Source organism: Natrix helvetica, assembly GCF_964273705.1.
Source record: "Natrix helvetica genome assembly, chromosome: 1".
Lineage (NCBI taxonomy): Eukaryota > Metazoa > Chordata > Lepidosauria > Squamata > Natricidae > Natrix > Natrix helvetica.
In genome coordinates this window covers 103,948,749-103,969,442 of record NC_138548.1, presented here as the reverse complement: position 1 = coordinate 103,969,442, position 20,694 = coordinate 103,948,749, and the positions used below count along the sequence as shown (strand labels likewise).

Here is a 20,694-nt window from a genome sequence, read left to right as displayed (position 1 = left end):
AATAGGAGAAAAATAGCCTGTTTCCCAAGTTTTCTCTCCCAAACAAATATAAACATACGCTATGGAAATGCTCAGAATGTGACCATTTCTCCAAGGACACTGCTACAGAGTACAGATATGTAGAAGTCTTCATTGGCGAATTTAACAACAAATCATTTGGATCGAATTAATTCAAAGTAGGAATATCCTCTTCGAAGAGGCAGGGAGAAAAAAAGAGGGCTTTCTGATCCAAGTTCAATAAACTTGGAAAGAATAAGTAATCTCTTTGTTAACCTAACAGGAATTAAAGTCTTTATGTTGATTGTAACTGGAACCAATACTTTAATATGCATCCAACATATTTATATTTTGACTATGAATACATCAAGGCAAATGATAGAGTAGCCAATGGCCAGAAGACTTCATTCAAGTCCGTAATGAACTATAGCAAGTCACATAGCTATGCCCATCTTTAAATAATCTTATTGTAAAAGGAAAAGAAGGGTACTCTATATGTACTCAAAAGTAGCGGGGGAGGGGAGAGAGTAACTACCATGGAAATAAATAATACAGTTCTGAGGCTTGAATGTTCCTGATGCAATTGTGATTTCACAGTTCAATAGTCTGCACACGCCGAGAGTAGTTTTGCAAAGCTAATCAGAGAAAGAAAAGAGATGCCTTGAGCATTTGGCCTTGAATTTTGTGCTTGTGCATATTGCTTCCTCCATGGCATAAAAATGAAATTAGATAACTGAGAAAAATAAGGGAGACGATGATGGGAAAAACAATCTCTTCTGTTGGCAATTTATTCAATGTGCCCGCTTAAGAATACAACTCCATCAGTGGGTCAAAACCATTCCACTGCCAGAATTAAATCCAATATTTTCAGTGTTACTTCTGTTGCTTGACCCAGGCACACTGACAGTGTGCTTTAAAGTTGAAAAAGGTAGTTTTAAACAGTCCTTCATTCTCTTTGGCAGAGGCAATTGATTTGTCTTCCAGTGCATCAATTGATTTGTAGTCGGCAAAGGTGCTACAGGCTGGGAGAAATGTACTTGTGGCGCAGTGGCTGGATGATATACTGTTATCTCCTTGGGTGGGGAAGGCAAAGGTAAGGAGCATCATTCCCAATCTCCATAGTACAAGAAAGAACATAATGCTGAATCAAATTAACCACATCTGGAAAGACCAAAACCCAAGGTTTGAAGAAGGAATTGGTGTCTAACCAGAACTTGCTATCAATGTCCTCAATGCCTCTATTGGTAGGGCCTCAAATGGTCTTTACTAATAGTGTGAACAGGTAGCTGAGATGAGCACTGTCCCATACCAGAAAAGTCTCCTCTGGCATCCTCTGGAGCAGCTGCTTGACTTCACCAATTGTCATAAACCCCCAATACCAGCCGGATTCTTGCAGAAATATGAACGTTCTGGCAATACACAGCAGATCCTTCTCTGGGTCTTGTGTTTGAGGTGAATTGCTTTCAAGCCTGGGCATCAGCAAGGGAGGCTGCGTGACCTACTCCCACATGTTCACTGCAAAGTCTTCAGCCTTGGGATCTTTGCCTCTGCTACCAAAGGATACGATCTATTATCCACTGTCACTGTGTAGCTTTATTCTGTCAGATACAATTATTGTACTTATTGGGCTGGCATTTCAGCTCAGGGAATTTATTATGCATGACATTGTGCAATACAAGTAGTCCTCAACTTACAACCACAATTGAGTCCAAAGTTTCCATTCATTTGTTAAGCGAATTCTGCCCCATTTTGTTATCTTTTCTTTGCACATTTGTTACGTGAAACACTGCAGTTGTTAAGTTAGTAATGTGGTTGTTACGTGAATCTGGATTCCCCATTGACTTTGCTCGTCATGTGATCCCCTTTTGGGAAGTTCGGGACACTGCAACTGTCGTAAACACAAGCAGTTGCCAAGCGCCTGAATTTTGATCACATGACCATGGGAATGCGGCAATGGTCGTGTGAAAAATGGTCATAAGTCACTTTTTTCAGTGCCATTGTAATTTTGAACAGTCACTAAGTGAATTGTTGTAAATCGAGGGCCATCTGTATATACGTTTTTTTTCCTTCACTAAGTATATGTTATATGTTTCCAGTTCCTGATATTACAGTACCCAAGCAGAAGAATGTGCTACAATGAGCCCTGATTCAGAGAAACTCGTCACAATTACCTTTTCATTTTTTCCCAGTTTTCCATACTAATTTGGAAGGGACTGAAGTTCAAGAACAATTGAGGTAGGAGAAAAGTGGAAGGTAAAGCCAAGGCAGGATAAGAGGTTTTATTTGTACACACACTTTTCACTCCCAAAATAGGTTTTTTTTAAATATCCAAAACTTCCTTTATTCCTATGTTAAAGCTAATCTATCACCAATTTTCATTTGGACCATTTTCCCTGAGATTCAGCTATTTCCTCCCTTCTTCCTTCCATCTTTTCTTGTTTCTTTCATTCTTTGGATTGTTAGGAAGTGTGTGTGTGTGAGTTTGTGTGTGTGTGTGTATCATTCTTGCTGCACAATCACTCTCAGAAATGCTGTTTTGTAAATAAAAAACTCCCTGTCCCAAAAAACAACACTCCAAATACACAGGCCATAAAGCAACAGCATGCAGTTACAGTCTGATACTCCTGTAAATTTAACACTATCTGCATTCCTACCAATTTGACAGCTTCCTTGGTAAGTGATAATTATAATTTACCAGACGTGGTAGATGCAATCAGCATTTTGACTGATCTGGTCTTCTTTTACCAGAATATTTGATCAAGTGCCAAAGTTGAATTATTCAAATTTGCTGATTGCATTTTTCCATTTCCTGTAGGTTAGCCCAAAGGTTTAGTGGCAAGTGATGAAGTGTGCGTACGTTTGGCTGAAATACAAACAGAAGACTTTCTTCTCTGATGTTATTGCCTTATCAGACAAATAGTTTGCTATGCCAATGCATTTCAAAGCAGATCATTTGCAGTTCCTGCCTCATATCAGAACTGTATAGACACATGTACACTAGAAGAGGGAGCCTCACCAAATTCAATGGGAATTATTCCCAGAGTGTGGACACATTTACACTTGAAGTCTGTTATCCCATATCCATTTATTTTGGAGTAAGCTCCACTGAACTCTGAAACGTGCTTAAAATGTTGTACACTATGGAGAAACTGAAAAGAGATTTTTTTTTGTTACATTCATAACATACACCCATTTAGTGAAGAGCAGTGGCCAACTTGGGAAAGATAACAGGAAATACTTCTTCATTCATATATCACATATGGATTTCATTTTTTTGCCACAAGCTGCAATGATAAACACCAACAAGGAGAGTTTTTTTAAAAATGTATTGACTCACAGAGAACAAAAACACCAGTTATCTGCTAGCATTGTTGGTCAAATGCTACCTTCAATATTATATAATGTTTATATTATATACTTGCCTTGAGCTGCAAGATGGGTGACAGATACATTTAATAAATACAGGTAAGACTTTCACTTACAACAGTTTGTTTAGTGACCATTAAAAATTACAATGGCACTGAAAAGTCACTTAATGAACATTTTTCACTTACATATTGACAGTTGTGGTGTCCTAGGGTCATGGGATCACATTTTGCAAACTTCTGATAAGCGAAGTCAATGGAGAATCCAGATTCACTTAACAGCCGTGCTATTAATTTAAAAACTGCAGTGATTCACTTAACAATTGTGACAAGAAAGGTTGTAAAATGGGGCAAAATTTACTTTACAAATGTCTTGCTTAGCAACAAAAAACTGGGTTCAATGAGGTCATAACTCAAGAACTATCTGTAAAGTTTTACTGATTTATTAACTGAATGGAACAGGGTACGGTCTTGTCTACTTTGGCCTAACAATGCCTAGACACAGAACACAAGCACATTCAGAATATCTCAGCCTGTTTTTTCCCATCAAACTGCTAACCACTTCAAGGATTGTCTGAGAAAATAGAGGGAAACGCTTTTGTAAACTAACTCAGAGACTAAGACTGCATTCAGCAAGAAAGAGAGCAGTTGAGGAAATAGCAACATTGCCAATTTGTAGTTGATTAGTTTTCTATATAAGTTCCGCTGCAAAGGCAAATTACATTTAAGGCACTTCCAGATGATGACATTTTCTACCACAAATCTTTTCAGTTGCAATACAAAACCCAGATAATACTGCCTGGGGGTCTTCCAACCCCAGCAGAAATTGGGAGTCTGTAAGGACACCATCCGTTAACCGGCATTCTTCCCCCTTCTTATCTTCAAGGGGAGGAAACCCAAAGATCCTTCTTAGCATTTATGTTACCATTCTTTAGACCCCTTTCCTATGCAGCAGGCTGGTGCAGATCTACCAAGAACAGTAAATTTGGGTTCCATAGCAAACCCGTGTTTTGCACTCTAGCAGGAAGCTGGGAGGTGGGCCAACTTGGGCTTTCACCCAATAAGAATCCAGGTGGTCCTCCCTATTGGCAAGAAATTCAACTCAGCTGTTTGGGGGAAAGCTTTCCCTGTTACTAGCACAGGCACCCAAATGACATAAGAGAAGAAAATAACACATTTGCAATGTGCTGGCAGTATTATCCGTGAAATACCTCATCCTAATTATTTGTCATATCAGAACCCTCATTCTGACACACTCCAAGATTAAAAAATGATACCCATGTTCTATTTTAACCTTATCTCTTTCTTCCCCCTGAAAAAAAAAAACACCTCTGAACACCTTAAAGGTGAGCCTAATCATTAACTTGCTTTGCTAAATGAAAAAGATCTTCCTAATATTTCTGTTTCTATCCTCTGGTTGGAATCAAGGGCAAGATGAAAAAAAAAACTGACCGTGGGAAATTGGGACGTTAAAAACAAGAGAGAGAGGGAGACGTGGGGGAACAATCAGATTTGGTAATATTATCATGACATTCTGCTATTCTTGAGTTTTTCTGTCTTGCCTTCTGTTTTCCTACAAGGAGGGTGACCTTGGATATGGCTCATATTGAGCAGTAGAAAAAATGTTGCTTGATAAGGCTTGGTTGCTGTTTTAGATAAACTGGAATTACTAAAACAATTTATAAAAAGGGGCAAATTATTTCAAAATGATTCCATTCAATATTATTATCCCCTCTAGCCACAAGATAAAACAATTAGAAAGAAAAGAGAAAGATAAAACACATAAAAAGCAAATAAGCCTATATATATGTCTCATTTTCCACTATGGGTTCCCTGCAGAATCTTGGTGCAAAATAACTGAAGTTCAGCAAGCAGGAAATCACTGTAGAAGTTATCTAATTAACTAGGAACTACTGATAAAAGTTGGATTTCAAAATATTTTTGTAATTTACAGGTACAGGGAGAACAGAAAGTTATGTGACAGAAACAATAACTTTGGATGCTTCTTATTTAAAATATACACACTATAATTTAAAAAAAATACATCTGGGTGATACAACTTGTGCCCTCTAGTCGTAGTAGTAGCCCCAAACAGTCTATAGTGTAATAGTCAATGCAACAGGTAAAATTTTTAAATACATAGGAGCAATCTTATTAACAGTAATTAAATTAAATTAAATAAGTAAAATTAAAGTTTCAGTTAGTTTCATGTTGATTCTCCTTACTTTTAAAGATTCTAATCTTGTCTTATTTTTTGATGTGCAGATTCTGGCATGCCATAAACAGGAAAAGTGTAGCCCTCTCTTATAAAAGATGGCACAAGCAAAAATCATAGAGAAGATGCTCAGTTGCTGATTAGATAGGCAATCTAAAATACATGCAATAGAAGAGTACTTCAGTAGCGTAACACTAAGGAAAGGAGTTTTGTACATTTAATATCCTGATATTATTGAGGCTTTAAACATCCAAAGTCAATGTAAAAGTATGCTGTGCAATCATGATAAGGTAAAGATAAAGGTTCCCCTCGCACATATGTACTAGTCATTCCTGACTCTAGGAGGTGGTGCTCATCTCCATTTCAAAGCTGAAGAGCCAGTGCTGTCTGAAGATGTCTCTGTGGTCATGTGGCCAGCATGACTAAATGCACAGAATGCTGTTAATCATGATAAACCCAACTTAAAATTATTTAGTCTCTTGAGACATGTGGAGGCAAGATATTTTGCCTACAATGCCTTTCATATTGTTATGGAATACAAAAGCAACTCTGCAGGCATACAGATTTCTTAACTTACTAAAACATGATAACACATACAACTTGGGAAATTGAGGGGAAAAAATTAACCTCTCAACCTATGCCTTATTCACACCATATAGGCAGAATAAAGGATATGTTGGCATCACATTTCAAACATTTAAAATCTTTACTGAAAAATTTTGAAGGATCGGGACTTTTTCCAGAACACATGAAAATCAAGTAAAATTTACTCATCTAACTGATTTTAACAGATCTACTCTTAAGAAAGTAAATCTAAAATTACAGTTTTATAGGTCTTACCAAAGACGGAATTCTATTAACCGTAATGGGACTTAATTCTGCAGCTAGTTAGCTCTGTGGAATGCATAGCATGTGAGTTAGTTCAAATCTTAAATCTAAAATACCAAATCTAAAAGTGGATGGAGTTAATATAGCAATAGCACTTCTATACTTATATACCACCCCATGGTGCTTTACAGCACTCTCTGGGCAGTTTACAAAGCCAGTATGTTGCCTCTTCATTTTACTGACCTCGGAAGGATGGAAGGCTGAATTAACCTCGATCCCCAACAGGATCCAACTCCAAGCTGTAGGCAGAGTTAGTCTGCAATACTACATTCTGACCACTATGCCACCAGGGCTCAATGCACAATATAATCTATTTACAGACACCCATATATCTTCCCCAAACATATAATGTCATATAGCCAACCAGTTCCTCATTCACACATACACCTTGGCACCTTTAGTTCTCTGGGTGTGCACATGCAAATACTGAAAGTATGCTAAGGCTCAGTACTCACAGCGGAAATTTCACCTCCGATATCCACATACATCCCTAGTCTCCCCAGCCTTTCCCATTGAGTGCTAATGTCTGGAGGGAGTTTCAAGTCATTTGGCTGATATACTGTACTTACAGACCTCAATAAGATGGGAAACCCTGAGAAAAAACAGAATTCCTAACTACAGAAAGTACTCAATATATAAAAGTCTACAGAGTGGACACAGGTGCTGGGGTGGGCCTTATGTTTCAATGCCTCAAAGTATAAAAAATATATAAATATAAATACATAGAGAGAGAGAGACCAAACACAACTAGAGAGTTTCTTTCACCCATTTTCTCTCTCCTCTTTCCCCTTTCCTTTCTATTCTTTCCATCATCCTATTTTTCTGTCTTCTCTTTTTGAAACCTAGGAAGAGCCTGCTTTTCCAGAACTTCACAACTCAAATGAAAAATGAATACTAAAACAGATTTTTAAGATACCACAACATGTATAAAAAATCACTTAGTTTTCAATATTGTGTAGTTTGCACAATATACCAAGATTAACATACTGGTTCATGCCCATATACCAGAAAAGTACCTATTATAATTATAACTGGTTGTCAGTTTTTGCATCCTACAAGATGCAGGGAGAATTCCATGTCTGTTGCAGGACATTCACTCTGCAGTGATTAAAAAATAATGTCAAAGCATTGCAAACCAGAGAAACATCCAGAATTAGGCTTCCCCAAAGAATCAGCTTCTATTCTTTTGCCTCTCAAGCCAATATTTGCACATTGCTTCTTATACAGTATTTTGATCTCCAATTAGAGAAAAACTGCACCTTCCACATAGCATGGAGCTCAGCTGTCACCATAAATCACTAAAAGATCCTGGGTTTTTGCATACAATATTCCCATATTTGGCAGAAGCATTATGCGCTGCTAGAATCTAAAACTGAAATAGATGTATTTCCTTTTTCTGGAACACACACAATACGGGAAAAAAATAGGATCATATCTAACTGCCTAATAGATTCTCAACAAATGGTTGTAGTGTGACGTGTTTTCACTCTGATCCAACCATGAGCTCCACCAAGATGCTCCACTTAACTCTATTCGTCTAACTTTTACCTACTTGCCGTTCAGCATTCCTTACTTGTTTTATCATTCCTAATGGATCTCAGATACTTCCATTCAGAGGATGTCTGGTCTTTTCTCTTTCTAGTCTTTGCTCTTCCACAATGAGCTACAGGGAGAATTGCAACAGAATGATGGCACTTTAGGGATTTAATATCTTCATGTGTACACCCACTCAAGTCATGATGTTCTGGCCATACAACAGACAAGACATAATCTATTGAGAACAATGTTATCTCCACCCCCTTTCCCATCCTTCACATTGCACAACTCCTGCATCTGACATTTTGAACAGGAAATGTCTTAGTATCTTCTTAGTATTAAGTGTGCCTGTTGTTGTTTTAAGTACAGAACCTCAGGAATGTAAAAAGAATTCAACATGCCTGCAACTCTGGACAAAAGCTTAACTTGCATCCCAATAAACAGAATTAAGGATTGGATATAGGTCCTATCGATTTCTCCTAGAAATGATCAATTTCACACTTTGAACTAATCAGATAATCAGAATCAGGACATCTGCTGACTCAATTTCTTTCTTATTATAGTAATAAGAGGGGGAAAGTCACTTAATTTTTTCTCAATCAAAAAAAGAGTTTGAACTCAGGATGAGTAGTTGAAATGTATACATCAGTACTGATAGTACGTTCTTCTGGTTTGAATGAAGTCTACTCACTGAGTCATTCATAGAACATAACCTAAGAAATCATTGCAGGAAGCAGTTAATTTAAGGATGAGAAGCATTTGATCACAGAAAACGCAAAGCCACCCTGGAAACGCAGACAATGGCATTCCCAGCATTTCCTAACTTCCCAGTGGCAAATTCTTTTATGATGTCCCACTGCAACATTATTCTTTCCACATATGCAAAGAGATTGCTAGGCACTCTGCTGCTCTCCTTGTTAACAAAAGAATGGAAAACTTAATAGAAAAACATAGTGGCAAAGAGGCAAGAAAATTAGATAAGGCATAGGAGATTATTCTTACAAGACGTTTCACAGGAAATTTCTCTCAAATATGAAGTTTTTTCTTTTCCCCTTCAACAAACTGCAATATTGTTTCCTTCTATACCACAACTTATGTTGTTTTATTTTGTTGTATCCTAATTTCACTTTTCTTCATTGTTGCTTTCTTCCCCATTCCTTCTGTTTTTGGAGGTCAGCGCTCCTTGTGAAAACTTCCTGGCAAATCCTCCTGGCTTAATGCCTTTCATCTCTCCAGAAACACCAATATTTAATGCTTAGTTTCCAATCTGGCAATCTCACAATTATCAAGATGGATTTAGAACAGCAAAATATAGAATTATAGCTCTAACTTCTAACTTTGAAAATCTGGAAAAGCAGATAATAATAAAACAACCCTAATATCCCTTGGCCGTTTCCATTCAACATGTGAAATCATAATACGATGTTCTTGCTGCGGTTTATCCTGCTGTGTGAAGATAAGCATTTTAGCTTCTAACCAGGGGTGGTATTCTACCTGTTCGGAGCGGTTCACCTGAACCGCTAGCGGAAATCATGGGTGGCCCCGCCCACCCAACCCGGCTCTACGGAACCCCATTTAGGCCTTTTAGCAAAAAGTGCATGTGCAGAAGGCTTAGCACATGCATGGAAGTGGCACATGCGAGCAAATCCAGCACATGCACGGACATGCTCACATTTGCAATCTGGTAGGAAAGGTAAGTAAGTACCACCCTTGCTTCTAACCTTTGGTTTATGACATAGAATGTTGTGTGAATCCAACCAACTGCACTTTATTCAGTAAACTATAGTAAAGTAAAGCATCAATTAGCATACTGTGTGAATTCAGCCATAATATTACTAGAATGTTTATTATTATTATTATTATTATTATTATTATTATTATTATTATTATTATTACATCAACAGAATTGTATTAATAACAACAATAATAAACTTAATAATAATAAAATTATTATTATTATTATTATTATTATTATTATTATTATTATTATTATTATTATTATTGTTGTTGTTATTATTATTATTATTATTATTATTATTATTATTATTATTATTATAGAGGTAACATGCCATATTAACTGTGTATTTTTGGAGTTGGGTTTTTTTTTTAAAAATCTTGCTCAGGATTTTTCCAATCAGATAGCATTATAGGTAGTCCTCACCATACATCCATAATTGTAGTGTTAAGCAACTCATGCAGCCATTAAGTAACTCTGGCTTCCCTCATTGATTCTGCTTGTTGAAACCGGCTGGGAAGGTCACAAATGGCAATTATATGACCACGGATTGCTGCAATTAGCACAAATACATTCTGTTTGCCAAGGGCCTGAATACAATCATGTAACGCGGAGATGCTATGATGGTCATAAGTGCAAGGACTGGTTTTAAGTTGCTTACAGCCCATTTATGCAGCTTCAGGCTAAAACAAGTTTCATTGGGTTAAAAGAATTAAATGCTTAAGACTTGTCATGTTTTCTTCAGCTGCAGTGCCGGCATGCTCATCTATTGATCATAGAGAGGATTATTTCTGAGTATGTATCCTTGAGACTGGGTGCAGCTCTTGGGATACAGCCTTAGAGTTTCTAGGTAAAAGATTTTGCTCCTTTCAGACAGAACTGAGAACAAAAGCAGCTTCCAGTGCTGCTATTGTTTTACAATTGAGTTTCCCAGCACCAAGACAGGTAAAAGGTTTTTCATACTCCTTCCGCTCCCCCAAATTATAGGCCTTTCTAGCCTCTGAGAACAAGAGCAAAAAGGGCTGCAGAGGTATATGGTTGGAAACAAGAAACTAGCTGTGGTTAGACTAAAAGATTCCTACACCATGGGTGTCTAAACTTTTGGCTTGCCTGGGATGCTTTAAGTGAAGAAGAATTGTCTTGGGCCACATATAAAATATATAATATAGTTAGCGTATATAAATCACATTATAATGTTACATTTATAGTCTTGTGGGATTGCATTACTAGCTGTCCAGGGTCACATGCAGCAGATATTCCCGTCCTACACAATAGAATTGTGTCCTGATTGCAGTACCCAAGATCTTACTCAGACTAGATCACTATTTAATCAGCTTCCACCAACAACCATCTGGCTTCATCTTCCGATCTTGTTTATGTTGTGGGGAGGGTTATGAAGGATTTTATGAATAAAACCGATGCTTTAAACTTTAAAATACTAATTTCACACTTTTAAGAAATGGTACTTCTACTTCTGTAGAAGTGAATTCACTGTCTACTGTAATGGAATGGCAGTTCCCTGTGAATGGCAAGGAAGTAATGCTTGCTAGACAAAACAAAATGGCAGCCACCCCAAAGAAAAGAGATGACAAGTCATGTATTTTCTAGTCTGCATTCACACCTGCTTTTTTTTCCTTCAAATTCAATACTGTACTAGCTAATATACATCACGAACTACCCACACTGGGGGTGGGGGTGGAGGAGTACAGTTTCATTCTCAGAGCTAAGGTCTCTGCAAGGACACAAGCAAGTGTATGCAACTTAATACTCCTAAAAACACTGTTTTGTCTGTTCTAGCCTAATGTCTTCAGTTGATCCTTCTTTCTGTCCTCATTCTACCCTTGAGCACAATTTTATTTCTATCAAAGTTCATATTCATGCTTTTAGGTAGCCAAGAAAGTGGCAAGATATTCAACCATTCCTCCCAAGGCCCCAGCTAGACTCTTGAAACAAAACTGCCACAGACCTTGGCAAGACATTTACTAACAACCCAGTGTGTTTACAAGCTGAATGACTGAAGCTAAGAACAGAATGCAAATATTTGCATTTGGTTCCCTAGACTTTTCCATCATCACCCTGCCAGCCCACATGCAACCACCAAGTAAAGAAAGGGAGACAAAGGAGAATTCTACTTCTCTTCGGAACCATAGAGGACCTTTTGATTTTCTGTCCCTAAAATCCTAGGAATTATAATTGTAGTAAGAGATGCAAATGTGTTCTCTAGTTCCCTAAAGCTAGGGAGCTTTTATTTTTTTTTAAAAAAAAGAATTATTCCATAACGTTCTAAAAATGGAGGGTCAGACAGCTCAATAAGGATTTCCTCCCACGCCGAACTGTAACTTCCTATTCATTACAGTATTTTTGGTATGAAACTTAATGGGGGGATTTAACATGATGCTAAAACATTACTCAGAGGTAGAATTATTTTTATGTTTTTGTTTTTAATAGCAGACATAAAAGACTTCAAATCTTAGGTGGATATCAGAACCCCAACTGAGTCCCAGTATTGTGTCACCACTGTGGGAAAGCAAAAATCATCAGTGAATGGAGGAAGGTTTCCAGGTATGACAGTTGAGAAAATATTGTAGGTCAGCCTTATAGATTTTGGCATATTATGGACTCTTTCCGAGAGAGCCATTGATGCCATTGTCAGTATATCTACATGCTTCCATCCAAAGCACACTACCCATTGTCATCTATAGCGAGTTCTATGCTACACTTCATTTGTTCTGACCCATTCTCAACTGATTCAATCAATCAGTCAGAATAGAGCTGGAAGGGATCCTTGAGTGTCTCCTAGTCCAACCCCCCTGCTCAAGCAAGAGACCCAATACCATTTCAGACAAGTGACTGCCCAATCTATTCTTAAAAACCTTCAGTGATAAAGCACCCACAACTTCTGAAGGCAAGCTCTTCTGATGGTTAATTGTCCTTATTGTTAGGAAGTTTCTACTTAAGTCCCCGCTTGCTTCTCTCCTTAATTATTTTCCATCCATTGTTTCTTGTCTGCCTGGTATTCAACAATTCAACCTGGTATTCAGGAACTGCCCAACCAGTAAGATCAACAGACAAATCAACAGAGCCAGATCGTATTTTCGTAAGGCTTGCCTAGAAATCAAACAGCTAAAAAAAAAAACATTACCAATCACCTACAACTTAATCCACTGAACTACATTATTAATAAGTTACAATTATTAATATGTTACAGCCCAGACTGAACAATGGCACTGTACCTTCTCAGGTGTTGGGTGGCATGTTCATATCTACATACAATCACCAAACTTTCACAAAGAATAAGAAACACTAGCACAGTGATGCTAACATGGGAATCAGACCCTGCAACAAACCCAGAAGTCTACTTTGCCCACCCACCCCAATCTACACAATCTGGACCATGACAGACTCCAACGACAGACACATAAAATTAAAGATGCCCTCATATGGTATTTCTCTAGTGTGAGAGGTACCATCATGAAACATTTGCAAGAAAGCAACCAAGCTTAGAGAGCACCAAGAAGCACACAGGCCATCATCTGCCAACAATGTTCCTCTGGATACTGCATGGGACAAATGAGGCAAACTTTGTACAAAAGAATTAATAGACACAAGTTTGACATCTGGATTCAAAACAAGGACAAAATAAATACCAGAGCATTTCAAACACCGAGGACACTATTGGTTATAGAAGTAGCTATTTGGGGTGGGGGTGGGGACAGGATGGGAGAAACAGACTTTAATAGCATCATTGATTGAGCTCAGAAAACATCAAAAAATTTCAAGCTGTCCCAGAAAGTCCCAACAAACACATATGTGATCATTTTAATTGTTCATAGATAAGATACTTGTAACCTATCTCACAATTAGGAAAGATTGAACTGTTAAAGGGATCCTTCTGTAAATGAGGACTACACCTAGGGATGGAAAAGAATAGAGCTTAGTGTGAAATCAGCATCACTATCTCTATAACAGTGATGGCGAACCTATGGCACGTGTGCCACAGGTGGCACGCGGAGCCATTTGTCGGGGCACGCGAGGCATTGCCCTGTCAGCTGGCCAGTGCGCATGCGCGCGCTGGCCAGCTGAGTTCACCTTTTTAAAAGCCATTTTTGCCCTCCCCAGGCTCCAGAGGCTTTATAGGAGCCCGGGGAGGGCAAAAAGAGCCTCGCCCCCCCCCCGAGGCCCTCCGGAGGCTTCAGGGACCATCCGGAGGCTTCCCTGAAGCCTTCAGAACGCTTAAAACAACCCTCTGAGCAAACCAGACTTCCGGTTTGCTCGGAGGGTCGCTTTAAGCATTCCAAAGGCTTCAGGGACCGTCCGGAGGCTTTCCTGACGCCTTTGGAGCGCTTAAAACGACCCTCCAGTTTGCTCAGAGGTTCGTTTTAAGCGTTCTGAAGGCTTCAGGGGCAATCCAGATGGTCCCTGAAGCCTTCAGAGTGCTCAAAAGGATCCTCCGAGCAAACCGGAAGTCACTTCCGGTTTGCTCTGAGGGTCATTTTAAGCATTCCGAAGGCTTCAGGGAAGCCTCCGGATGGTCCCTGAAGCCTCCGGAGGGCCTCCAGGGGGCGGGGGAGGCTCTTTTCGCCCTCTCCAGGCTCCTATAAAGCCTCTGGAGCCTGGGGAGGGTGAAAAAAGCATGTAAAAATGGGGGGGATAGCGCATTGTGCACACATGTGCACTGGGGGGCATTGCATTATGGGTGCAGCAGGCCCGCACACGACCCCCCTGAGCTCCCCCCCCTCGTGGCACGCGAGCCAAAAAAGGTTTGCCATCGCTGCTCTATAATGTCACGGGACCTACTGTTTCCCCCATAATTAAAGTCTGAAATATACAGCCAGAATATATCATAGGAATTGTCCATCTCTTCATTATCCAGAATGTAACAGTTTTGGGGTAAAAGCAGCAGAAACATTACAACTTATGCAAGTCCTTCTGCTTCACATGATCTTTTGAACCTCATAGTCTTAACATTGAGGGTTGTTTTTTTTTGTAACAAACAAGCTATTGGATAAACTGGAGCTAAGTCTTAAAATAGCTTACATTTCTGAGCTACATTTCAACCATTCCAATCCTGCAGATCCCACTCAGCTGTATTTTAATGGCAACATGTTTCACCAGTAATTAAATGAGAAAGTCCGCCCCCCCCCCTGTTGATTTTTCCCAGAAGGCTATTAATGTTTACAGAACACAAATTAAAAACAACACAGTGTATAAAATCATTCAGTTCCATGCTTTTGGCCTAGCTCCTCAGCAGAGAATGACTTGCCATGGTGTATTACCATCAGTGAATTACACAATGGCAATGAGTAATAAAGGGTTATATACTTCCTTTAAAAGATACACTTGCCAAAAAAACAATACCAGGTTTCCATTAATGCTATAGGAACACTCTGTATCCAAACCCTGGGAGATGGTGCCATAGAGAATTTAAAAAGTAAAGCCAATCAGTCTGACACTTTGGTGACTATGCAGTTAATTTATGGCAGAGAGTCCTTTGCTTCGAGCAACAGCTTCAATGTCAGTCAAGTGTCTAAATACCTCCGCAATTGAGTTTGTCCAGTCCAAGTGTGGTACCCATCTACGGAACCAATACCTTTGGTGGCTTAGCTTAGGTGCATTTTTATTAAAAATTATATCAATTACTACAAAAAGACATCTACACAATACATTAGCATATACAAAGGGCAGGACAAAAAGCAACTAATCAAGGAGAGAAGCAACATAGAACTAAGGAGAAATTTCGTGACAGAACAAATAATCAGTGGAACAACTTGCCTCCAGAAGTTATAAATGCTCCAACACTGGAAGTTTTTAAGATGTTGGATAACCTTTTGTCTGAAATGGTATATAGGGTTTCCTGCCTAAGCAAGGGGTTGGACTAGAAGACCTTCAAGGTCCCTTCCAACTATTCTAGTCTCTATTCTCTATTATGCTATTGCTATTCTCTCTTCTCTTCTATCCCCTTTGTTTTGTGGGCTTCAGTGCTGATCTACTTATTTTACAGTATAGTACAAACATAGCCATGCTACAGATAATTCTAGTAGATGGTGATCCTTCTCTACTTCAGATATTTTGAATTATAACTCCCATCTCCAGCCATTTGGTGTTCAGCACGTACCAGTCAAAACATCTGGAGGACATGAGGGTGGCTTACTGATGGCTGTAGAAGGGAATGCATGTCCCATTCACTAAGTTTTCTATATTGGTTATGAAAGACCTTCAGAGCTCCCAATTTTCACAGATCAGCCTTTCTTCTATTGAAAATATTATATCAGAATACCTGAATGAATGGTAAGATGATATAGGAAACCCTAGAAAATACTGAGGCTGATTTCAAATGGTAGTCTGCATAAGTAGATTTTTTTTTTGAACTGATTCAATCTGCCATGAAAAATATAAATGCGTAACCTTCAAGAAAGGGCTTCGCCACCCACTGTGGGGATGGGTGAAGCAAAGTAGGTAAACAACTGCTTTGGGATTAGCTTTCCTATCTAAATCTGGTCTCATAATGTCCACAGACTAAATCAGTTCAGATAACATGATGCCAAAGAATCAGAATAATTTTATGCTTGCTGACTCTTTGGCAAGCACCCCTTTGATCTATTCTACCCTGAAAAATAAGGAATTTGAATAGACGGCAGGAAATTAAAATTTGCAAATATGCATGGTATTTCCAATGTCTACCAAAGTTATTTAGATTTCTTTCTTATAAAAATGTATTATCCAACTGCATGATTCATGAATATTGCTCCTCTAATCACAAAAAAATGATATATACCAGCAGTGCCAAATTATACATATTCCAGCAAGTTTATTTAAATGAATAGTGAGTCTCCAATCTGATCACACTCATTTTCTGGTAAAAATTAGCTGTTGCACCTCTCCGTCCCCCAAAGTGCCATTTGCTGCACAATATTTTGATTCAGCAAATAGAAATGAAGATGGAAGTTTAGTCCAAAATGTCTCCAAATATCCAGAAATGAATCAAAAGCACAAAATAAAAAAACGTTTCTCCAACTGGGTATGTTCAGGAAATGTTTAACTATGACACACATCATTCATTTTTACTATAGGCAGAATATTTTGATGTAGTTGTAGTCCATCAAATCTGATGTTTTATCCTGGTATTACTCCTCCCTTCATCTTACATCCTGAATACAAAAATCAAAATTTTAATTTTTCAGCTAGCCATGATTCCTTTTGCACATTTTAACCATATGTTCATTCCAGCAAACATGTTTTTTAAAACAAGGTCCTGGATTTCTTCCTCTATCTATATTTGTTAGTAATCCACATGTCCTATTCTGGTTTTTAATTGCTTAGCAATACAGAATTCAGATTAGAACCAGCAATTCTTTTTCTCAATGCCTTACAGACAAATGAATAGTACAAATTGTTTAATATTGAAGACTTCCAAAAAGGAACTGAAGAATCTTCTTTCCAGTCTATAAATCACACCATTAGTCTCCTGTCTTCGATTCTAAAAGTTGCTCTACAGGGATAGGACAAGCACCACTATTGGATTATTGTAATCTCCAAAATGATCCTTTCCTAACCTGTCAATTCTAGGGTTTATGATCTAACATATCTGGAGAAAGTTAAATAATTTTAGGAACCGGGCAGTGGTGGGATTCACATTTTTTTACTACTGGTTCTGTGAGCGTGGCAGGGGAAGGATACTGTAAAATCTCCATTCCCTCCTCACTCCAGGGGAAGGATACTGCAAAATACCCATTTCCTCCCGATCAGCTGGGACTAGGTAGGGATGGGGACAGGGCCAGTCAGAGGTGGCATTTACCAGTCCTCCAAACTACTCAAAATTTCTGCTACCAGTTCTCCAGAATTGGTCAGAACCTGCTGAATACCACCTCTGGAACCAGAAGGAAAAACACAGCCAGATTTGGATGCTTCCATACCACCTTGTTTTCTTCCGTCCAATTCAAACCCAGTGTGAAGATAATCTGATATCATTCTTCAAAGCCAATGACACTACATCTACCAAGGCGAGCCTGGAACTGGGCTGAGAGTTTTCACCAATAGAAAAGACTGTCCTAAAGCTCTGCAGAACTGCAGTTTCAGATACATAGCAGTTCAGTAATAAGGAGATCTGGGCCCTGGACCTCTGCTAACCTCCTGAGAATGGGAAAGGAGAGAATTGATTACAACTTCTACAACCACTCTATGTGTACTTTATCGATTTGGATCCTAATGAACAGTCACTGCTGCACTTTTCTGCCACTCACTAAAGGAAATCAAAATGGGAATCCAATATGGAAGAACTCCTTATTAATGTCATCTACAGACTATCTCCAAATATTACTATTCTTGTTCAGTTGTGCTCCAATATACAAAGTATCCAAAATACTTCAGTAATATGAAAGTCTGAAAACAGAATTATCCATTATAGTTGCTTTTTTATGATGTTGCTCCTTAAGAGCAAATACCGCAAACACTTGGATACTATCCATATACTCCAATCATGACATCCAATTTCCTCCACAATCACTAAGTGAATTCTGCTTTTTCATTACATTATGGAACCAGGAAGTTTTTCCCTCTCTCTGAGACCCAGATGCCTTCTTTCTCCACCAGATCATAGATATGTGGTGCAATCCTTTCAGAAGAAAGGTTAAATTAGTGTAATCGGTGTAATCATATTAGTCTCTCCAACAACCTCAGCCAAAGTCTGGTGGGGGGGGGGGAACAGGAGGAGGATGATGCAATGACCTCCACCCAGACTAGTCTTTCAAAGTTGAAGAAAGTGAGTGTTTAGCCTGGAAAAGAAAAGTAGGGGTGGGGGCAAGAAATATTCTTCCTATATCTGAACATAGAGTTAAATTTGGGAGATCTCTTCCACAAGAAGAGGTGATGGTCTCTCTAAGGACTTTGCCAGAAATCTTTTTGAAGGCTACTCTATAGTCCAAGACTACAGAGCAAGCAGAGATACCCCCGCTCTATGTACGGATGACATACAAGTGAACTTGGGCAACGGGGTTAATTTACGAAATCACAGTCCGGTTAACATGGGAGACGCGGTGCGAAAACCACCGACAATTCTGCAGCCATAGGAAACGACCAGGCAAAGCTACGAGGTCGAAGCGCCACCTATCCACCGAGATGGGACGCCGCAAGTCCATTGGCTGGAAAAGGGCGGCGAGAAAGGGGGGAGAGAAAGCGAGAGAGATGCAGTCCCTGCCGTCGTATCTCAAAGTTGCATCAACGTCTCCCCCAAAGGAAAGAGATGAGCGGGAAAGCGTTTCAGCAACTCCAAACACCCAAGCCAGGCATCGTCCCAACGACGCCGCGCGACCACGAGTCCAACCGAGAGACGACCGAAACCTTTCCCCTCTCCTCACTCTCTCAAACTCCGCCGGCGATTCTCTCCATACACCTAAGAACCCCATTGTCCTTCCCGGCTCCCAGCCAGGCGCCCCCCCCCCAAATCTCATCTTCCCGCCCTTCTCCTCACTTTCTACCCCTCTCTCGCATACGCGCGCGCGCGCAAACGCACCTTTCCTTACCTAAGCGGCTCCTGCCCCGCGGCTGAGAGGAAAGGCAGACGCGGGTTCCAAGCTGCGGAAGCAGCTCGCTGGACGACGCCTCCCTCGCTCCTTAAAACCGCTTCCCTGGCCAGATGCGGATCCCCCCCCCCCCGCGCTCCGGTCTCTCCCGCCTCTCGCTTTTGGTGGAGAAGCTAGAGGGGGGAAGGGAGCGAGGAGACAGAGAAATATGCAAAGGCAGGAAACGGAGACGGCGGGGGCCAGTGCGGGAGATTAATGGGAATCAGCCACCCCTCCACTAGCTGCCAACAAAGAAACCTGCGCTCTGGGGTGAGTTGGCTTCTGCGGCCGCCTGACCAGACCAGCCCGCTGCAGCCAACGCTGTGGAGTACGGCGCGGGCCGGGCTGCTCAGGGGGGAGGGAGCCATTGACATCTCCAGGCCGCCACCATCCTCTCCCCCCTCCCTTTAATCTCCCCCCCCCCCTCAAAGTGGGACGGACCGCTCACTCCCCTTCTCCGAGTCGCGTTCGAGCGCCTTTCCTTTGCGCTCACCTCCTCCAGCAGTGGTCACGACTGCTACACAGAAGCAACTTTCCGTCCGCTTCGAAGGAAAGCTGCATCCTTCTGGTTTTATAAAAAGCTGCAGAAGTCTTGGGCGACCCCATCCCACCCCCACTCTTAATTAATTCCCTGACGAGCAGCATCTGGTTCCGATAAGGTGGGGGGGGTTGACTTTTTGTAAAAAGGCGCGGAGGTCTTATGAATGAAAACCAGAAGTGTTTGCGTGGGATGGGTCTCGGGGCAACTTTGAAGGTTCCTTTTCTGCTTCAAAGTATCCGCAGTTGGAGGAGGGTGCTACTCCCCACGATCTCGTTTCTGTCGATTCTATTTTCCGAGCACCCACCCCCACTCCGACCAACTTTTAACCATTATTGAATTGCCAGATTACTGGATTTTGCCTTGTACGAAATCATGGTTTGGTAACGGACTGATACAGTGAATTCACTCATAATTGAAAATAAGTGGTTTACATACCACAATGTCTGATCTGAGCCAAAGAACAAGGAGAAAAATGAAAACCACCCCTAACCATACTATGGTATGTCTTGGCCATGTTCTAAAATAGTCGAGACAAAGGGCACAATAATACAAAGCAAAAAAAATGTTTTCTGTTTCTTTAGAGCTAAAGCCTACCCAATATTTTTTTAAAAAACATGCAGGCATCCTCATCAGCACAATACTGCTACATAAAGATATGTAGCTGCCAGCTATCCTACTAGTGGCTTTGATGGCCATTCACAGAGATGAACACATTTTATATAGCTATTTTAGGACAATATTTATTAGGACTACTCAAAAACTTTTTTTTTCCAGCATCATGGAAACTTTGAGATTCCCAGATCTCTTAAGCATGTCAGGAGGGAGACAAATGGAAAGTGATAAAAGCTTGACCAGAAGTC

The 20,694-nt window shown here is 40.0% G+C and overlaps 1 protein-coding gene and 1 pseudogene across 5 annotated transcripts in view; both read right to left on the bottom strand.

Annotated features, from left to right (window-relative positions):
• Positions 1-19,882, bottom strand: part of DENND2B (DENN domain containing 2B) — a 159,021-nt gene extending 139,139 nt beyond the window's left edge. The window contains exon 1 of one of the 4 annotated variants that reach the window (XM_081949497.1): positions 19,787-19,882. The gene's annotated coding sequence lies outside the window, so the exon portion shown is untranslated. Of the gene's footprint in view, positions 1-19,254; positions 19,457-19,734 lie in introns of those variants that run through there. The other 3 variants (XM_081949495.1, XM_081949496.1, XM_081949498.1) reach the window with 3 other exon arrangements.
• LOC309390332 (cytokine-inducible SH2-containing protein-like) lies at positions 785-5,675 on the bottom strand (annotated as a pseudogene). Its single transcript, XR_014176857.1, has 3 exons — positions 5,588-5,675; positions 2,693-2,883; positions 785-1,547 (listed from the first exon to the last, which is right to left on the bottom strand). The product of XR_014176857.1 is annotated as a cytokine-inducible SH2-containing protein-like (transcript).
• Positions 19,883-20,694: the final 812 nt, after the last annotated feature.